General features: G+C 40.0%; 1 pseudogene; it reads right to left on the bottom strand.

The window, feature by feature from the left end:
- The window catches only part of LOC135082132 (TWiK family of potassium channels protein 18-like), a 96,025-nt pseudogene that overhangs the window by 54,740 nt on the left and 19,972 nt on the right, over nucleotides 1-21,313 (bottom strand).

Genomic DNA, 21,313 nt, shown 5'->3' on the forward strand with positions numbered 1-21,313 from the left:
TGTATTCATCAAAAGTTATCAAAACGGAATAATTTACCTATCAAATAAAATGAGAAGTATGTGAACCCACTTGCCTGACGTTCGCTTTTTTTTTCAATACTAAAATAATTTATTCTTATTTGGAATAATATTATGCAAAGGCATTATATTATTCCAAATAAGAATAAATTCATCATAATATTATGTCATACAGCCAGAAAGACATTGAATGCACGTTCGTTCTAAATTCAAACTTGTGGACTCTCAAACTTCTAAATTCAAACTCAATTCAAGTCTTCGTATTCTGCTGACATTAAAATGAAGACAGAAGTGTTCTAGTTCTAATTTCAAAATTTACCGACATTCGATTTGACAAAATAGGTCGCATTTTTTAATGAAGCAAAAACAAATTAGTTGACACGCGTCTTTGCTTGCATGCACCCGTCATGTTAATTGTCACTTTCTGTGTATAAAATTGTCTTTTATGTCATTGGATTGTGTACATTTTAGTGTATTTTAAAACTGTGAGGTTAGATCCATATTAAACAGTTGTTCGTGGGCGTGTGTGCGATTGTTTCTGTACCAATTGAAGTAAAGGAAAGTGTGACGTACATACAAACATTTGGCATAATCTACTCAAGATTTATCTCACGTTCCCGAAGATTAATTTACGGAGACACCGAGACGCCTGACCCGATAACGTTTTACGACGCTGTTTCTCTGACGAACTCCGAGTGTCGGACCGAGCCCCATTGATGACGAACTTCCTACACATGTATTGAATTACAATGAAGGCGTGTTTGGTAAATAACTCTTAATTAAGGACACTGATTGATATTTAGTGGCGATGATCGGACCGATAGCGATTTAATTCAATAGGCTTTGGGCAAGATGTCGATGTTTGCGACTTTAGCCAACAAGGGGTGAATTAAGTAAGACAACAGTTAAGATTAACAAGATCTTATTTCACGGAGTTTTAGTCACAAATATTACTCATCATAGGCAGATTGTTAAAATTAATTTAATAATTAGAAATCGTAGGGATGTTTTCCTTAGAAAGCCTTCGTCTTTTAATTTTAGCTACTGCCGTAAAGATTCACAATTTCTACAGTTCTACTAAACAGTCCAAACATTAAAAGCATAAGCTTTATGACATTTTTTATCTTTTCAGATGGAGCCTGCTGCTGCCTGATACGGAACTGCAATCTTCTCTACGTCATCGGTGGTTGGAGGGTGATGGCAGCGACCAGTAAATCAGGTAGGGCTTGAACAATATTAATTTCATACTAACCCTCGAAATCTATGTAAATATGATGCGTCTTTATATTGAAGTTCAAAAAAGTGCAACCGAAGGAGAGCATTTACTCGTAAGGCAATAAAATTAATTATGCGTTTTTTTGGCTTTAGAAGCTGTAATTTTCACAACACTAAGTGGCAATTTCACTTTCCTCTTAATGAAACGAGTGAATCGTAATAAAGTTCCAATCGAGATGGATGGGGCAGTCGTAAGCGAGCGTTAGTGCCGTGATACGACTTATATGTCCTTTACGACCGTAACCGTGAAAGCCTTTGCGGCGCGTGATCACTGTTATGGAGCTTGATGAGCTTTCACAGAACACCTACGCCATTTACGATTAAAAAGTCTTCGATTGTAATAATAAGTTATTGTACAAACAGGAACGTGTTTCACGGGCCACGGCAATACATTCGCGTACATAGAAACAAAACGCTCTATAGTGACAAAAAATTCATGATATTATTATTAAACACAGTTTCCCATCACCCACGCGTCCCTACCTGGAATTGTTTTCGAGAAATCAAGCGTTGCTTCTTCAAAAGTTTTTGGCCCACCTTATATTATTTTGTGATTACAGAGTGATTTTGCACTTGTAATTATTTTCTTGCGCCTTTAAAATAATGTGAGAGCTCAGTAAAAATTGCTTATCTTGTTATATTACTATTAATGTTATTCAAACAAGATGATGCTTCCTACTTAGGTGGTGACCATAGGTAAGATACGTTATACTTTTTAGTAGTATTTTTTTCTATTATTTATGAGTACCTATTGCTGACTTTGTAAAGTTACTTACTTACATTCACATAATTATTAGTATTTTTGGCTGAACTCAGAAAGAAAATTTAAATCACTTTTAAGTGTAGCACAACCTCATTAAGATGAATCATGCTGTATCTTATTAAACATTAGAGCCCGTTTTACGGCCGTAGGCGAGGGCACGTCCACAGAGCGTGATAACGCTTAGGAGCGTTTAAATTAACTCCAAGTAAATACTGTTTGCAATTTCATAAATTTAAAAATTTATTTTAAAATAAAGGCGGGAATGTGTGTTGTTCCGAGCGCAGGGTTCGCGACTTAGATAGTACTAATATTAATAAGAAAACGATTCAGTAGGTTTGTTGTTATGTTTTTGACAAGAATAAATCTGTATTAACATCATATGTAGCGTAAAACTGTTAAAGTGTGAAGGGGCGAAATAGGGCATACCTAATAGTTTGTAAGGGGTCACATAATTTGTTATTGCAGGAATATGAAGATCCAAATGTTTTGAACCAGTTTTTTTTACGAATGCGTTTTTGATCGTATGACGCTTATGGTATAGGCGTTCTTTGACAGTCTGAAATTACATCCGAGCGAAGACGCGGGCAGTAGTTAGTTTAAATGTGAATCGAGGTCAAGAAACTCTCGACAATACAGCATACCTACATCAAAAAGATTGTCGGTCTTCGTCTTTATTTCGATTGTTGAGGTGATTTTTTTGCTGTTTGCTTAGAAATATCCACTTATAAAACATGTTGATTTTCTTTTTTTCTGCGTCGATTTCATCTGGCTATTTTATTTATTTTTGGATGTCATTTTTTTATCCACAACGAGGAAGCTCTTGGCCTGTATCTCACCTGATGGTAAGTGATGATCAGGCTGAAGGTGGAAGCCAGCTTCACCCGGAATTCTCAACCACGGAGGAACTGGCTATCTTACCTCGTAACTGCCGGAACTTATGCAATATTTTGTAAAAGTCTCTAAAATCTTTATTAGGTACAAGCAAATATTAAAGTGTTTTAGTAGCATTTCTCGCTTATCTGTGTCTAAAAGAAATGTGTAGGTATACATAAGCTTTGATGTTTCAGAAACTTTTCATATTTAACTTGATAAAAAACTTGCGAAGTCCACATTTGCTTTTAGGGTACCTAGTGACCTAAAAGTAGCCTAGCAATGTCTGACTGCCCCGGGCGACCTTGGACACTTAGTTTGATCTATTAGCTGTAACTAGGCCCCCTCTAGTGAGGAGGGGAGGGAGCAAGTTTTTTGTGACTCCTTAGGTAATAAACGACCTCTGTACAGACTTAGGTAGTTAAACACATTTTTCTGGCTTCGTTAATTGCTCGTATCTGTAATAACTAGGTATTTATTTTTTATATTTATTTTTATTTATTGGTTTACCAACAATTGTACAATAATACATACAATATATTTATAATACATTGATAAAGGGAAGATAAATAAATTACGAAATACGTCGTATGAATCAGAAAACGTACTCACTTTTTTGTATCAATAGCATGCGTGACAGTTGTAGAACATCTGAAACAAGAGAATATTTATTTATTGCTTTTTGCTGTAATAGCTCGCAGAATTGCTAAAATCAAGTGGCAGTGGGCAGGGCACATAGCTCGTAGAGACGATGGCCGTTGGGGCAGGAAAGTTCTCGAGCGGCGACCACGGGCTGGAAGACGTAGCGAGGGCAGGCCTCCTACTAGGTGGACCGACGATCTGGTAAAGGTTGCGGGAAGAGCCTGGATGCGGGCAGCGCAGGACCGTTCATTGTGGAAAACCTTGGTCCGTCCAAGAGCTTCCCCTTTTCCCAGGTGGGCGATCACCCGGCTTGACCGGCAGATGGCCAAAGAGGCCGCTTTTGTGCAGGCGTGGTTTGAGCCATCTGTGACGACTGCAAACGTAGACCTGGCAGCCACCCAACTACGGGAATCACTGACCGAGGTGTGCGATGCTAGTATGCCTCGATCGTGCCGCCCTCCCCCTCGCCGCGCCGTCTACTGGTGGTCAATGGAGCTGGCAGAGTTGCGGGCCACCTGCAATGCGGCTAGGAGGGCCTACACTAGGAGCCGACGCCGCGCAGTCCGAGATCCATCAAATGAGGCCCGCCTCTATAGCACTTACGTGGAGGCGAAACGGGTCTTCAAGACGGAAATCGGCGCCGCCAAGGATCGGGCTAGAGCCGAGATGCTGACGAGCTTGGATGAAGATCCGTGGGGGAGGCCGTATAAGGCGGCCAGAAATAAGCTACGCCCTATCGGCCCCCCGCTAACCGAGACCATGGAGCCGACTTTGTTGGATAGGGTTGTGCAGGCGCTCTTTCCGAGTCAGCCTGCCTCTTTCACCCCACCGCAAATGGCCGATCGCCGCAGGGCAGCTAGTCCAACCGCTCAGGACGCTCCTCCTTGTATCACAAACGGGGAATTTGGCGCGGCTATTTTAAGAATCCGCACCAAAAAGACGGCTCCTGGTCCCGATGGTATCCCGGCCAAGATGGTGGCTCTGGCTTCGTCAGAACTGGAAAGTCGGTTCCGGGAGCTTTTCGACCAGTGCTTTGCTATCGGAAAGTTCCCGAAACCCTGGAAGGAGGGGCAGCTGTGCCTGTTGCGCAAGGAGGGTCGCCCAACTGACTCCCCCTCTGCATACAGGCCTATAGTCCTGCTCGACGAGGTAGGGAAACTATTCGAACGCATCATAGCGTACCGCCTCGTCGAGCACTTGACGGAAAATGGGCCCAATCTTTCTGAGGCCCAATTTGGCTTTCGGGCAGGCCGGTCGACCATTGACGCTGTGTCCCGCTTAAAAGGCCTCGTCCAGCAGGCAGTGAATACAGGGGATGGTGTGATGGCTATATCTTTTGATATAGCAAACGCGTTCAATACCATCCCCCACACCACCATATTGGAGGCGCTTCGATACCACGAGGTGCCTTCTTATCTAGAGGGTCTGTTGGCCGACTACCTGTCGAACCGAGAGATACTGTTCGTGGACAGAGCCGGCCAACTTCGACGGCATGGTGTCAAGTCCGGTGTTCCACAGGGGTCCGTCCTTGGTCCGATCTTGTGGAACATCGGATATGACTGGGTTCTGCGCGGCGCCCTTCCCCCGGGCATGGACATCATCTGCTATGCAGACGATACCCTTGTAACTGCCCGGGGGAGGAATTATGACGAGGCGGCCTGCCTGGCCGCTACAGGTGGCACAACGGTCGCCAACAGAATAGGGCGTTTGGGGCTCGGAGTGGCTCTCCATAAAACGGAGGCCATCTACTTCCACGGGCCCCGTAAGAAGATCCCTCCTGATGCCCATATCATGGTGGCAGGTGTTAGGGTCGATGTCAAGGCCCAGTTCAAATATCTGGGCCTAATCATTGATAGCTGGTGGCAGTTTGGCGCACATTTCGCCAACATGTCGCCGCGCCTAAGAAAGGCAGCCGACGCCTTCTCGTGGCTGCTCCCAAATTTGGGGGGTCCTAGGGCGAAATGCCGACAACTCTATGCCGGCATTCTTAAGAGTATGGCCCTATATGGGGCCCCCATATGGGCTGACACCCTTGACAGGAGGGGGAACGCGGCCCACCTCCGGAGACCCCAACGGGCCATCGCCCAGAGGGTAGCCAGGGCGTATCGCACCGTCGGCTTCGACGCAGCATGCGCCTTGGCGGGGACCCCTCCCTGGGAGCTAGAAGCGCATGTCCAGGCCGCCGTTTACAGATGGATGGCGGCCCAGAAAGAGCGGGGCGAACACCCCGCCTTCGAGGAGAGGGAGGCGGTTCGGCGCGAGGCTCGTGAAACTGTGGTCCAGCAGTGGGCAGACCACCTCGCCGTTGCCGAGTCGGGCCGCCGAACCTTGGATGCGCTCGCGCCGACCATAGAAAGGTGGCTCGAGCGCCCACACGGGTACCTTTCCTTCCATTTGGTGCAGGTGTTGACCGGGCACGGATGCTTTGGCTCATATCTGCACCGCATTGGGAGGGAAGAGACGTCGTCCTGCCACGCGTGTCGTGGAGGTGCGGAGGACACGGCGCACCATACCCTCGCGGTATGTGCGGCGTGGGCTCCGCAGCGCAATACGCTTATCGCGGCGGTAGGCCGGGACCTTGTACTGCCCAGTATAGTCAAAGCTATGCTGGACAGCAACGAGGCCTGGGTGGCAATGGCATCCTTCTGTGAAGACGTGATTTCTCAGAAGGAAGCCGCGGAGCGAGAGCGCGAGGATGATCCAAACGCGCCCTCGCTCCGGCGACGGCGGAGGGGTCAGAGGAGGCGACAATATGATCGCCTCCAGTTTCCTCTCCTCGGTGATGGCCAGCGGGCCGGGGGCGTGGGGGCGCCCCCGCCTGCATTGCACAGGCCACCACCACCGTCGGACGGGAACAACTGTGTGCTTCCAGTTGCTCCTGTCGCCCCCCGTCCTGGGGGGCTTGTAGGGCCCGCCGTGTAGGCGGGCAATCGCCGGGAGGGGCTGTGGTAGAGAAGGCTTTGTCCGGAAACCCACAGTTTCCTCCCACTTATGGCGAGTGACGGAGCACCGGGGTCTTTTTAGTGGGTATGCCTCGTCCTTCTGACTTGGTGAGCCCCACATAACCTACCCTGTCCCCGCAGGGTAGGTATGCGATTCAACGCATTTTTTCCCCGCAAAAAAAAAAAAAAAAAGGCCTTTGTCCGGCAGTGGACGTCATTTGGCTGAAACGAACGAACTTTTTGCTGTATGACTTAGTTTATACGTTTGTTTAAAATTGACTAGAATTTAAATTGTATTCCTGCCTAAGTATTATGAAAAAAGTACTGATATGCCCTTTTAATCTACCTACTGTAGTCAATAATATAAAATACATTAAACCATGGATGAACCGTACCATGGATGAACCGTACAAGCGGTGGTAATTAAGTTTTGCTCATTAAAATACAGAGCCTTATTATACAGCCTTATTACTTCAATGTATATCCGATAATTGCATCGGGTGCAACGTACTCGCTCTCAAATGGGCCCCGGAATTCGAATGGTGCTGAATGCTGACGATATGGAGTGCTAAATCCCGCTTCAAAGGAAGCATTCTGGAGGTACGAGTAACTCATAAATTACTATAGAATGCTTCCTTTGAAAGTTAGCTACTTCCAATCAAAAGTCATTTTCACATTTGCATCAACGACACTATTTTCAATTCAGTAAAATATCATGTGCCTACATCCCGAAGCCTTAAAAATAATGTTTAGGTAGATCCTATCAATGGTGGATCGACGACAACATAATTAGGCAGCAAGGCGCAGGACGCAGGCCGCTACCAACCAGGCAACATGGAAAGCATTGGGGGAGGCCTATGTTCAGCAGTGGACGTCTAATGGCTTAATGATGATATCCTATCAATGAATTTATTAGCTTAGAAATTGGAGTTTATGGACCATGATACAAATTGTCGAAGTGATAAATGACTACTATAAACTAATCGTGCAAGCCGTATAACATCCACCTTGTTGAGCATGTCTTACCGTAAGATATTACCTACATACTCGTACATGACATAATATACTAGGTATACCTACATAAGAATATGTTGCACATAATTAATGTTACAAAATGGTTTTATTGAAAACCATTTTGAAGTTGTTACAAGTTTTAAAAGTAAAAACATATTTCTAATTTTGCGAGATTTTAACATTTTTTGAGCCACATTGTTATTGCCCCAACTTTTTACGTACTCGTCACGTAGTATCCTCATTCGGAGTTTAGGTGTAGGTCCCCGAGGCAAATAAGTGGCGATTACAGGATCGCCGGCGACGGCCGCGGCCCCCGGGAGCGACCCTAACAAAATACAAACACTATTTGAACCGCGTGCATCCGACGCGCAGCGGTAGCCAACTTAACAAACACATTAAATTAGTTATTAAATTGTTTCTGGCGTTAAGATTCGCCTCTCGATATAATTATTATTTTTAAATTGGTCGAGGGTTCGATTCCAACCTTAGGCAGTTCGATTTTTTTATGTCATTTTAAAAACATTAATTATTAGTTTATTGCCAATTCAAGCAAGAAAAAATAATTGATACGCTAATATAATTCGCAATGAACTTAACTAGGATGCATATTTAGTACCTATCCACTCAATTTTTCACTTCACATACATTTTCACAAAGTCCACTTAACAAATGACACACGTCGGTAAGTTTTCTGGTCGACGTCCCATTTACCCGTTGTATATGAATCTGTTCCTATATGAATGTACCTCTACGAGTATATTCGATATGTGACTCGATCTAAACCCAAAGGTCTGGGTTGATTGCCTATATGCCTAACCAGTTAAGTATTCGATATATGCCCAAAAAGGGAGAAAACAACCCAAAATAATAAGACATGGCGAATTGGCGATCGAACCGTAACTGAAAAGGTCGAGTCAATACACTTAGAGCCAGCGGATAAAACTAACTCTGCTCTAGTTCGTGGGTAGGCCATAACGATAATGGAAATTAAGTTTCCCATATTTGCTTACGAAACTGCGGGAATGCCAATTTGAATAAAAAGTAAAACAAGCTCCTCTTGCAATATTCTTAATGTTAGTTCTTTCTTAGGTCAAAGTTCACTACAAACTACACAACATTAGCCTACAGTGGTTACATAGAAAGGTAACTTGTAGATAGGAACTAATTAAATATTATCTTCTAAATCTTTTCAGTTTCAGTTACTATTTCTTTAATATTCAATTTTTTTTTATATAGCTTTCCGCCCGGGGCTTCGCCCGCGTGATATTTTTTCTGTCACAGAAAAACTTTATCACGCTGTTTCAAAAACCGGGAAAAAAACTATCCTATGTCCTTTCCCGGGACTTAAACTATCTCTATGCCAAATTTCATCAAAATCGGTTCAGTGGTTTAGGCATGAAAGCAATAAAAATTACGCGTAAAAAAAAAGTAACTGTCTGAAGAAGAAAGTAACCTTCGCATTCATAATATTAGTATAGATTAATGTTCTTAGTTCATGGTACAGCTAGTTTTCTCATAATAGGGCTCCAATGTTTTCCTTACTCTTATCAAGTTATTTCGTAAATTGTTTCAATTATGGCAAGGCGTCTCAGGTGGCATGGGGTCCGAATAGATGATGACGTCAGCATCCCGCGGGATCAGCCCTTGACCTCCGCCGCAATATCCGCGCCATAACCGAGTTATCCCAACACTCCACGATAGTGGTGTTTTTCAATCCATTTTATGTTTTCTTTAGCTCATAGTATGAGGACTGAATTGGTGAAGTAGATGGCTTTGACAAGATCGCGATAGTGTTTGATGTTTAATATCAGTTCGGCTGCCATTGATAATTCAAACTAGTTATGACATCAATGAGATATTGCTCTACGCGAATAGAATAATTCAGGTGCTGACTGCCAAAACTTCCAACATACCATTTGGCTACCATAAATGAATAGGTGTCTCGTATCGTATCACCGAAGTTTTGATACAATATCTTGACTTCACGAGTCAACATTTCAACAAACAAGTACGCAAGTAATATATACAACGTGTCCCAAAATTCAAGGATAAGCCGGCGCCGCAGGATGGACATAGTCATGATTACTTTAGGAAAAATAAGGAAAAAAATCTATCTCAATTATTTTTTAAGTTATACAATAAATTATGAAAATCTTCGAAAATTGACACCCCTTATGATATTTTACATTACCACGACCACCATTTTTCAAATATTTCCGTTTTTTTGTTTGTATCGGCAACTTAAGTAGTGCTGCTGTCCACCCCAACTCTTAAAACCCCCAGAATCCTTGCAGTTTTTACACAAAAGTTAATCAAAATATGTTATTTCCTGAAAATTTGGAACGATTTTTACTTTCACTCCACTTTCAGTCATCGTTATGTAAAAAAAAAGTATGAACACTACTGCGGCAAGTTTTTTATAAAGTTGACGCAACTATCCAAGATTCCAAAATGGTATAATACTCTAAGAAACCTAGTCGCAAAAAAGATATGCGTACCATTTTTACAAGCACTTCGCTTGTTAGTTAGTATGGGATAAATCTTGCAACTGAATTTAAAACCAGTTCTCAACCGATTGAGCTGAAATTTGGTATACTTATGTAAATACGATGAAAATGCAATATTATGGTACCATTGAGCTGAATGGAGACTGGAGGTGGCCATAGGAACTTCTAAACGAAACGGCGGAATTGCATCTAGTTTGGGTTCGTTGGATTTGCCTTTTCGAGCACTTTAGTGCTAGATGGTGTCCAGGGTCCTGATGATGAACTCAATTATAATTTTCAAACGAAGTTAAGCTTGTTTTTAAAAAGTTTTTTTTTTTATTACAACTTTATTTTAAACTTTTTCGTTGTTTCTCAATCTTATGGCCCAAGTGCTCGGGAAGACAAATCCAACAAACCCAAACTCGATAAGCTTCCGCCGTTTCGTTTAGGAGTTCCTATGGTCAGCTCCTGCCACCTCTTGACTTCATCATCTGGACCCTGGACATCATCTAGCACTAAAGTGCTCGAAAAGACAAGTCCAACGAACCCAAACTAGATCCAATTCCGCCGTTTCGTTAAGAGTTCCTATGGCCACCTCCAGACTCCATCCAGCTCAATGGTACCATAATATTGCATTGTCATCGTACTTACACAAGTATACCAAATTTCAGCTCAAATGGTTAAGGAGAACTGGTTTCAAATTCAGTTGCAAGATTTATCCCATACTAATTAACAAGCGAAGTGCTTGTAAAAATGGTACGCATATCTTTTTTGCGACTAGGTTTCTTAGAGTGTTATACCATTTTGGAATCTTGGATAGTTGCGTCAACTTTATAAAAAACTTGCCGCAGTAGTGTTCATACTTTTTTTTTACAAAACGATGAGTCAAAGTGGAGTGAAAGTAAAAATCGTTGAAAATTTTAAGGAAATAACATATTTTGATTAACTTTTGTGTAAAAACTGCAAGGATTCTGGGGGTTTTAAGAGTTGGGGTGAACAGCAGCACTACTTAAGTTGCCGATATAAACAGAAAAACAGGAATATTTGAAAAATTGTGGTTGTGGTAATGTAAAATATCATAAGGGGTGTCAATTTTCGTCGAATTTCATAATTTATTGTGTAAGTTAAAAAATAATTGAGACAGATTTTTTTCCTTATTTTTCCTAAAGTAGTCATGACTATGTCCATCCTGTGGCGTCGGCTTATCCTTGAATTTTGGGACACGTTGTATAAAGGTACCTACTAAAGATTGCAAACGGCCCGGTTGCATTCGTCGCTAAACCGGGCCCGGTTAGTGTCTAAATGGCGGGACCGGGCATGGTTTGCAATCTCTAGTACCTAAAGCTACACATGCACACTTTTAGCATGAACACTACGAGCAATTGCTATTTAGTAGCATAATCGTTCGTTCGTTCGTTCGTTTCAGCCAAATGACGTCCACTGATGGACAAAGGCCTTCCCCAAGGTTTTCCATAATGAACGATCCTGCGCTGCCCGCATCCAGGTTCTTCCCGCGACCTTCACCAGATCGTCGGTCCACCTAGTAGAAGGCCTGCACACGCTACGTCTTCCAGCCCGTGGTCGCCACTCGAGAACTTTCTGCCCCAACGGCCATCGTCTCTACGAGCTATGTGCCCCGCCCACTGCCACTTGATTTTAGCAATTATTATTAGCATAATATGTGTGTCGAAACATTGCTGATTATAAGCACGACAAAAAGAAGAAGCACGCTCACATCAAGTTGTTCGAGCATTCTTGATTTCAGAATGCTGATAAGCATGACATTTTAGTAGCATGAGTGTGTAACCGTACCGCAGAATGTAAGCGTGCTTGCAAACAAGTGAACATCAAACAAGCGTGCATCCATGCAATTTACGTGACACCGAACATGTAGCCAGTTCCCGCTCTGAGGGCAAACACGGCATTATTGTCTCTCACATCCCGCGTAGTTATTGAGCAACATAGTGTGTCAGTAGCTTTAATAATTAAATCCATAGCCTATTATAAATGCACATAGGTGAATATTTGTATTTGTGAATACTTAATACGGTAGAGCTGTTGTGAAAAATATTGCTATAAAACAAGGCTTCTAAAATGTAAAGTCGCTCAGATCTAAGTGCAACAAAAACGGAGGCTCAAATTGAGCAAACGAAGACTCAATTGAGCAAACGTCCGTCCTAGTGAAGTCCGATAGCACTGATGACATTCGTCTTTGTCTCGTTTCCGCGCCATTGCCCGTGCTGGGCGAGTGATTTGTGCCCGTTTGTCGCCGATTAGCCGATAAGGTCCGATGGTGTCATAGGCGCTTTTTCAGCTCGTTGGAGTAGGGTGGTCATAAAATACGCCAGATGAATGGGAACTTTTTTATATCGTGCAAGGTTGCAAAGTTTATGGTTAAGAAAAAAAGAAGCAGAGCTAGACAAATGGGCTTATGGGTTGCCTCATTCTTCATTTTTAACTCGTTTTACAGCCGTATAGTGAATATTAGTCTGATTGAAACTTTGAAACTTGCAACCTGACTAAAAGATAATTATTTAAGACAGGTTATGCATCACGTCAATCTGTATGATTCTAGATGCTCCCGACCTTCAAGAGTTTGGCCGAATTTTCATGTTCATTTACTTATTATAAACCTAATACTAGCTATTTGTTCTGAAAAGCAAATTCTTCATCAGAATAAGCAGAACGATAAAGCGACAAAAAGCAGCAAGCGCTCGGGTTTATCTATCCGGGAGCATGGATTGCGGCAATCCAGATAGCGGTACAATTGGAACGAAACAATGCGCATTTTTCAACCCCGAGTGTCGGCCGCTCGGTGGCGAATAGAGCGAACAAATGCTAGTGGTGTGGCGAACTGTTTGCAGTGGGACAGGTGTGGTTCCTATAAATTATAGATAGGCAAAAGCTATTTTTAAAATCATTAAAATACCTATTCATATTAATAGGTAAGGATTATGTTTCATTTCCCTACCCATTGGTTATTTTAAATCAATCCTAATGCAACAAACTCTTAAACAAATAATTCATTTTGTCCACATCGTATGCCGCTAATGAATTTAAGTTGGTTTCCCCAATGTTCGTCTAGTCAGGCTTCAGCTAACTAATACATTGCCACATTAAAATTAATTCTAAATAATAAAATCAACGCTGCATTGCATGCACAAAAGTTCTTTGCAATGTTTTTTTCACAATATTACTTGCATACAAGTGTTCTCCCTGCGGCGCTACCTGAGGTGAAAGTTCACAGCCTGCTGAAAATAAAGCCGTCCCACACAGTGCCCTAAAAACATTCAAAGCTTCGCGTTTTGGTCCCGCTACAAGTTTGGTGCGCATTCCAGATTTCTTGCTTTTGTCCCACTACAAGTTCTCTGCCCGTCCCTACACACGCGGGTTCACAAGCCACTGTTTTGTTCTTGGCTGAAATAAAACCGTCGCCGCGCTGCGTCGTCAGCGCGCCTCGCAACAGTTCGCCCTAGGGCTGTCACTCGCAGCAAGCAACGAACTCGGCTGAATGAGAAAAATGAGTGCTTGGAAGACAATTCATTTGCATTAACATTTCAGAATACTGTACAATATAATAAATAATATAATTAACTTTTAAAAAAAATAAAACCGACTTCAAATGCGTGAACACAAAAAAATACTAAAAATTAAAAATATTGCGTATAAAAAAGTTCATCCCCAATTTTCCACCCTTGGGGGTGAAATATTTTCTTCAAATTCGCATGAAACCACCCTTTTGATAATACCTATTCAACAAAAAAATATTCGTTCAAATTGATTTATAATCGGCGGAGATATTGCGTATAAAAAAGTTCATCCCCAATTTTCCACCCTTGGGGGTTGTTTTTTCTATTATTAAATTTAAATGGGACCACCCTTGAGGTTTTACCTATACGCCGAAAAAAGATTTGTTCAAATCGGTTCATAATTGGCGGAGTTATCGCGTAACAAACATAGAAAAAAAAAAAAAAAAAAAAACATACGGGTCGAATTGAGAACCTCCTCCTTTTTTGAAGTCGGTTGAAAAGTAAATAAAATCATGTAGTTATACTCATTTGATAGTCTGGCAATCAAAAAGTCAATATGATTTTTCATTAAATCATTTCCTTATTCAGTGTTTTCCATTAATTAGGTGCGAATAAAAAAACTAGATAAGTAATAAAATCAAATAAAAACACATTTCCTGTAAAAGAGTGCCGGGAAGTTGTTTTCAGGAGCATGTAGTTTCGTAAAAATTAAATGCCCACGATAAAAGTTCCTGCTTCTGAAGAACTGCGTTTACTATTTCCCTAAAGAAACCCTAAAGGGAATTGCTAACACGCCTCCAGTTTTTGAGCGGCACACGTGTCTACTACCCACACAAATTTTAAATAAACGTTGCAGCCCACATACTCTCTGCAAATACTTCTGTATTTACACTTATACTTTAGTAACGAAGGGTTTTGTATAAATACTTAATTGTGAATTCATATTTTTAATTGAATATGGGTTGACCTTCACTACAAGGCGCTATTATAGCCACAAACAATAAAAGAAAAGATATTTAACATTCGTGATTCGATTATAAATCAGATTCAATGAGCTAGAATCACACCATGTTACCATGACTTTGTTAATCGATCAGCTGCTTCTCCAAGAGCATAATAATGAAATAGAAAATAGACACTTCTAAGATTAAAATTTGCCATCTCTTTCATTCTTCTTTGCACTATCAACATCCTAATATCAGGGTAAAAAAATACATGCTTCCTACGTATTCACATCTACGTTTCCCATGTACAAATTGCCCATGAAAACGAAGGTGGCAGCCCTAGTGTAAGGGCTGTAGGCAAATTGAAACGCTGCATGCCCGTCACGTCGCGGATCGATTCCGGTTACAAATGCCCGTCATAACGGAGGCTTCGGTTCGCCTGAGATATTATTAGAAGATCGGGATTAAGCCTTATCAACGTCAGTTTCGAGATGAGGCTTTATGAGGACAAATTGATTAATATCTGGGGAAAAACTTTATGTAACATTATTCACTTCGTGCGAAGAACATTATAATACTTTCCTAGATAACACGATAGAGTTATCAAACTGTGTGATCAAGTGTGTTTCCAGTCAAATACCTGCTTATGTCTGCAAATAAAAAAGTGAACTATTGTTATTGTTTGTTCCCTGTAGCTGTGCCTTAAATAAAATAAATAAACTGAAGCAGTATTAAAATCATAGATCAATCCATAAACGATGTAATAAGTATGTAGTCATTCTGTAATGATTCGATATCACATAAGAAAACCACTTGCAGATTGAAAATTGAATTGTAGAATACGATATGTTTTAAGTATGTACTTTTTTGGATTGTGAAGGGTTCGCTTTAGCACTTCAAAGCTTTATTTCCATATTCATAAAAAGAGTATCGAGTAATACATTTTCACCGTTGTTTTAAGCAAGCGTGGTGATGACCTAAGTTAGACTGATCTAGTTTTTATGATTAATCTAGACTAGCTCCAAAAGTCTAGATGCAGCAGGTGGCGCAGGCAAAGTCTGACAAATGATGCGCCCGCTAAGCAGCTCTCCTGGCTTTGGAACTAATCCTGCACGCTAGGAATTGCTATAATTTTATATATTGATGCCTCAAATAAGCAAACGAAAATACCTGTAAGACCATGTAAAGATAATTGATTTTTATTCTGTATCTTTTCCTTCAACAACAAGTGCAGAGAACAATATGATATTGATAAATAAAGAAAAATATGATAACTATTTTGATATTTATTAAGTCGCATTTGATGGAATCGTCAGTATTTATTTGTAATTTTCATTTATTTAGCCTGTCACTTTATAAAAACGTGTAATTTATATGCGAATACAAAAATTCTTACACGATCGAGTAAAGTCGCCTGCAATGAAGGCAAACCTTAATATTCTGAAATACGCAAAGTAATACGACCCGCTTTTAGTAGCAATGTAAGAATATTTCTTGCAATAAAAAGAAATTCCGGCGTAAGTTAATATTTTACGGATGTACGCCACGTCTATCACGCTTAAGCCTAAAAAGCAAAGATATAGGTATTATTTCAGACGTTTTATTTACACAGGTAAATATAAATAACCTTTTCTTTCCTTCTCTCGCGCCACTCACGTAATTGTCTTTGACTTTGTTTTCTTCAAAAGACCGATGTTATTCAGGAATCGGATACCTTGTGGTTTTAGATCCCACAATAAGTTTTATCAAGAGATGAAGTATCACATGACTGTCAAATAATATTTTTAGTTCATTTTAGTACAGTCAGCATCAAATAGTTCATGACACCCAAAGTAGCCAAAAAGTTCGCAACACGTCTTTGTTACAAATTACAATAAGGTTGTGTTGCCAATTTATTAGCCACTTTGGGTGTCACGGACTATTTGGCGTTGACTCTACAAAATACATTAAAGAGTTTGAATCTGGATTCTCGAATTATGCGCATGGAACACATTCAGCGGTTCATTTTAAGTGGCCAGAATCCTGGCTGGCTTGATTTAAAGATAATTCAGTCTACTTGATATTTATTGGTAACTTAAATGTACACTTCACTTGTATAATGGTTTATTGGCGCAATGCCAGTACGAAACTTTTCTACATTAGCAAGATTTTTAAAGAACACGTACTCGTGTGTGCAGCAAATATTTTTTAAAAAGTTCTTAGATTTTCTCACGGTTATTTTTTATGACGCGATGTTTAAATACCTACTAATATTATAAATTTAAAGTGATAGGCTACCTGAATGAATTGTTATCATACTTGTACAACATAAGCAAATTTAATTACATTGAAATGCATTTATACTGTCTGGCAAACGTCTTATACGGTTATTACAACAAAAAAAAAATTACATACGAAAGAAATGTGTCCCAAAGGAATATGAAATTCAATATCATTTATTTGACTCGTTTGTGCAAATATGGCACAAAGAATGTAGTAAAGTGTTCCCGCATTCTCGATAGACGTACGGCCTTTGTACGCAATCTGCGTCTGTTTCACCACAGCTCTTAGAGAAACAATAATAATATTTCTACTGAATAGGGCCACCAACTTTGAGTTTAGGTATGTTACTTACATTATTTGAATAATCTAAGTTATTTTAAACTATTATGTTGCATTTTACACCCTCCCGACGTTTCAAATCGGTTGCACGAAGCATATGCCCGCGACCATGACTCGTGCAATCGAGTTGAAACGTCAGGAAGGTAAACATCTGTTTACCTTTATAAAAGTGTTTTGTTGCAAAATCCCGTACTACCAGTGATAATTTATGATATCTAAGTTAGTTTTGACAACAATCAACCGAATCATCTTTAAGGCTTGAAAGGGTATAAGTTAAGCCTCCGGTCAAATCGAACAATTATTGATATCGAGTTTGGAACAGTGATTTGAGTGAGACCTTTTGTTTTTGCCACCCTGTCCCTTGTTCCTTGTTTTATTAGTTCTAAGTAGCTTATGTTAGGGCCTTCGTTTATTGATCTTTAGTAATTTTCATCAAACCTTTTAAAGACACTCGTTAAACTCTCATGAATTTAGAAATTTATTTATCCTCATTAATAATTATTAAAATTTCATAGGGTCAAACGTCGTCTCTCAATCTAAATTTTACATAAACTGAAAAAAATAGAATTGCCTAAGGGATGGGATTCGAACCTACGAACTTTCGCTTGCTTTAGTAATAAAATAATTTATCTTTTTGCGATAAATTGAAGTTAGTTCGCTGTGTTTGTTCAACCGTAGACAGCCCTGACCGAAGCGTTCAAACGAGCGTTTTGTTTCGGAAGCGATTGGAAGCGATAATATCTCGCCGGTCGCGCGCGCTCATGATGAATTGAAAAGCAAGACGGGTCTGTTGTGCTTACATTTATATACTTGCGTGTCATTTATCTCTTGATTTAGGTTTTTATTTATTTTTTAACTTTTTTAGTAAAGTCAAAAGTTGACATCACAACAATATTCCAACGGTAACAAAGACTTGTTGCGGACTTTATGGCTACTTACTAACTATTTGACACTGCACTGACTGTGCTCTGAAACAACTGAAAAAATATGACGCATTCGTCTGCATGAACATTGTGCTTATGCATAATTTGTTTTTGGTGAAATATACCTAGATTCTTTGTAATAATAGAAAATGAATGGCATTCATATAGTGATTTATTCACATTAAAATTATCATTTAATATTCCCTTTGCCGGACCAAATCTGAAGAGATCTCTAATTAAAGATCTGTCTGATCGTGTAACCTTGCTCTTCTCGAAGAAGGATTCGCCGACTAATGAAGAAGTTTAGCCTTTACCTAAACTAATACCCAAGATAGTATCCGCGCAGTACATTAGTAATTACAACAGACAATTACGAAATGTTATATCTCATCATCACAATGATCCGTCTAAAAGCGATTTCAATAAAATATGTAATAAATCTACATTATTCATAAAATAGATAAAGTCTTCTATTTATCATTTAATAGAAAAAGATTGTTAGAAATATAATATTTGCAAGCTTTCCAAAGCGAAAATCCTCACAATAATAATTGGAAAACATTGTCACTAACCAATGAACACGAGAAAATAAAAAGAATAATGCCATTTCAGCTCGTATTTTACTACGAACGACGTGGAAAGTAGTAAATAATATTAGCATTACCAAATTTCTCCAAAAACAGCGAATGTAGGAAGACATTAATAAATTATCGGAGCGATGCAGATAGTTCTCGAAAGCTGTGTTGTTGCCAAACTTCGCCTACGCCCACATACCACAGTCAAAACACATTCAGTAGGTACCTATTAGGCTGGTTTTAGTGTCACGCGGACCGTCCGGTGCGGACCCGCTTCGCACGGCCAATCTTTATGAACTTCTAGGGAGCGTTTTAGAGTAATGCGGTCCGGCGGAACCGCTCCGCTCCCTAGCAGTTCATACAGATCGGCTGTGCGAAACTGAGTAGGGTAGACTGGGTACGGTTGTAACACGGCGCGGTGGTAACAACTCGAACGTTATTGAAACTAGCACGGTGGGTTAGGAGTACCCATGCTACATTCGAGTGATTACAATTACAACCGTACCCAGTCTACCATACGTTTAAAAAAAAACTTTGATCTGAGTGTGTGCATAGGTGATGCTGGAAAATTATCCATGAGAATTATCGTGCCTTTTTATTAACGGTTGATTTTACAGGTCCTACTTTATTCTCGATTGAATTCCGTAGAGTAAACTTGCCTTCTTCTAACTGCTTCTCACTATGACTGCTTCGCTAAAAGGATTGCAAATGCTGCATTTGGGTCCTTTAATTAGGTTAAAAGTGTCGCATAGCAGTAATGGACTAATAATTTAACTGACGTTATAAGTGTATTTTAATGCTTTACTCATAGATTTCATACGCTCTATGATATTCGACTTCTTATATTGTTTGTATTATAACATGCATGATGATTTTAGCTACACAAGTATAGGACTTAGATATACAAGTACATATATGATCTTAAACATTGCACTTCATGTATGTACGTACTATCGGCAACAGTGTTAACTGCCTATTGCCGGTCATGTCGTCTCGTTCTATCGCAAAGAATTACCATTTGATGAGAGCGAGAGCAAAAACGGAAATGGATAGTTAACAGTGTGGCCGTGTGTACATGTAAGAGTATACTCGCTTTGAAGTCACTGAATATAAATGTACTGTACACAGCCTCCCATTGCTCCCGCTGTCGATCCGCTGCGATAGGCGGAGTGCCTGGTGCTTTCAGAAGGCTTCAAGTTGTTTCGTAAGTTCAAGTTAGTGCTTTTACAATTCGGCGGTGGCTGGAGTTCGATTGTGCTTCGTTTTGTTAGTTTTTATTCACAGACAGAGAATCGCTTTGCATTATTGTAGTAGGTACTTTACGTTCATTACTTTAAGAGTAAAATATTTAGGAGAAGTTAAACTATGGTCAGTACTTATACTAACTTCAATGAGCTTTTCAAACTTTCACTGTCTTATTGTGTTTCTAAAAGAAGTGTTTTACCTACTTAAAGAAAATCTTACCTAAGTAAGCTTATTTATAGAAGGAAAACTTTCACAAAGGTGTCGTTAATAAAATAAACAAGATTTCATTTTGTATCATCTATCAACAAACAAAATACTAAGTATAGTATTTAGAAATATAATTTTCATACTTTTGTACGTGCCTACTACTCGTATAAGCCGGCATTATCCTACACGTGGCGGTGTTAATGTAATAAGTCATATCGCTCACAGAATTATACAAAGATACAAAGGCAAATAAAATATCTATGTCAATAGTGCGACGGCGGACGATTGGCAACGGGCCTGTTCCGATTATGCTAACGAGCGAGGCCGCCATATTTCGGTCGAGCTATGGGTGTACTAATGTCAGAACGGCTGTAAGTCACGGTCAAGATCGCTGTTTAGAGGTTACTTATACAGACTATGAAAGTATGATCCAATAAGATAAACTACTTCGATAGGTTGCTGAATCACCTTAATTTACATAATTTTATAAGAAAATTGACGTCTTGGCTTCAGTAAATAGATTGATGGGATTCATAATATTGTGTACCTATTGCGAATTCTGGAATAGGTAGGTACTGAGCTCGTTTTGTATACTAATATAGGTATTATGTTAGACGAATCGTCGTGATTATGTGACTATGATTTTCAATTATCATGGAATTGGAAACATCACGCCACGATCAATTCACGCTGCAGCCTTTAGGTATACATACGAAAAACTTATTTTAAGTTTTGACATATTCAAGTTGCTTTACTCTACTTCGCTCATCAGCGTCAAATAGCAGTGTACCTACGCATATAAAGTTATTTATAAAATCATCATTAAAACTGTCTGGAAAATTCTGCTGATACCGCATTTCAGGTCTGTATTTGTGCCAATATTCGTTACTTTCGCTCACCTCTTTAGTTGCTTCAACGATCAAAATGTATCGTGTCTTATTGTTATTACTACAGCTCTCCAGGTAAAAGGCAATTTGGCAAATACCACAATCGGTTAACATTATAGTATCCGCAAGTGTGTTGAGCTCAGCACGAGTACATACAAAATTGGCCCAATGCCGTAATGCTAATAGCAAGTTCATATTTTTCCTCGGTCAATGTTATTAGTTACTAGGGTATAGTGTTGCTGATGTATCGATATAATGTCTTATTTATCGACATGTGCAACTAATATTTTGATGACTTCGTAGCTACGCTGCTACGGGGCATCAGTTTTGTCATAAAATGGGTCAAATTAGAATAGGTAAAGCTTATACGATAAAAACTTTGGAATTTGTT

Source organism: Ostrinia nubilalis, chromosome 21, assembly GCF_963855985.1.
Source record: "Ostrinia nubilalis chromosome 21, ilOstNubi1.1, whole genome shotgun sequence".
Taxonomy (NCBI): domain Eukaryota; kingdom Metazoa; phylum Arthropoda; class Insecta; order Lepidoptera; family Crambidae; genus Ostrinia; species Ostrinia nubilalis.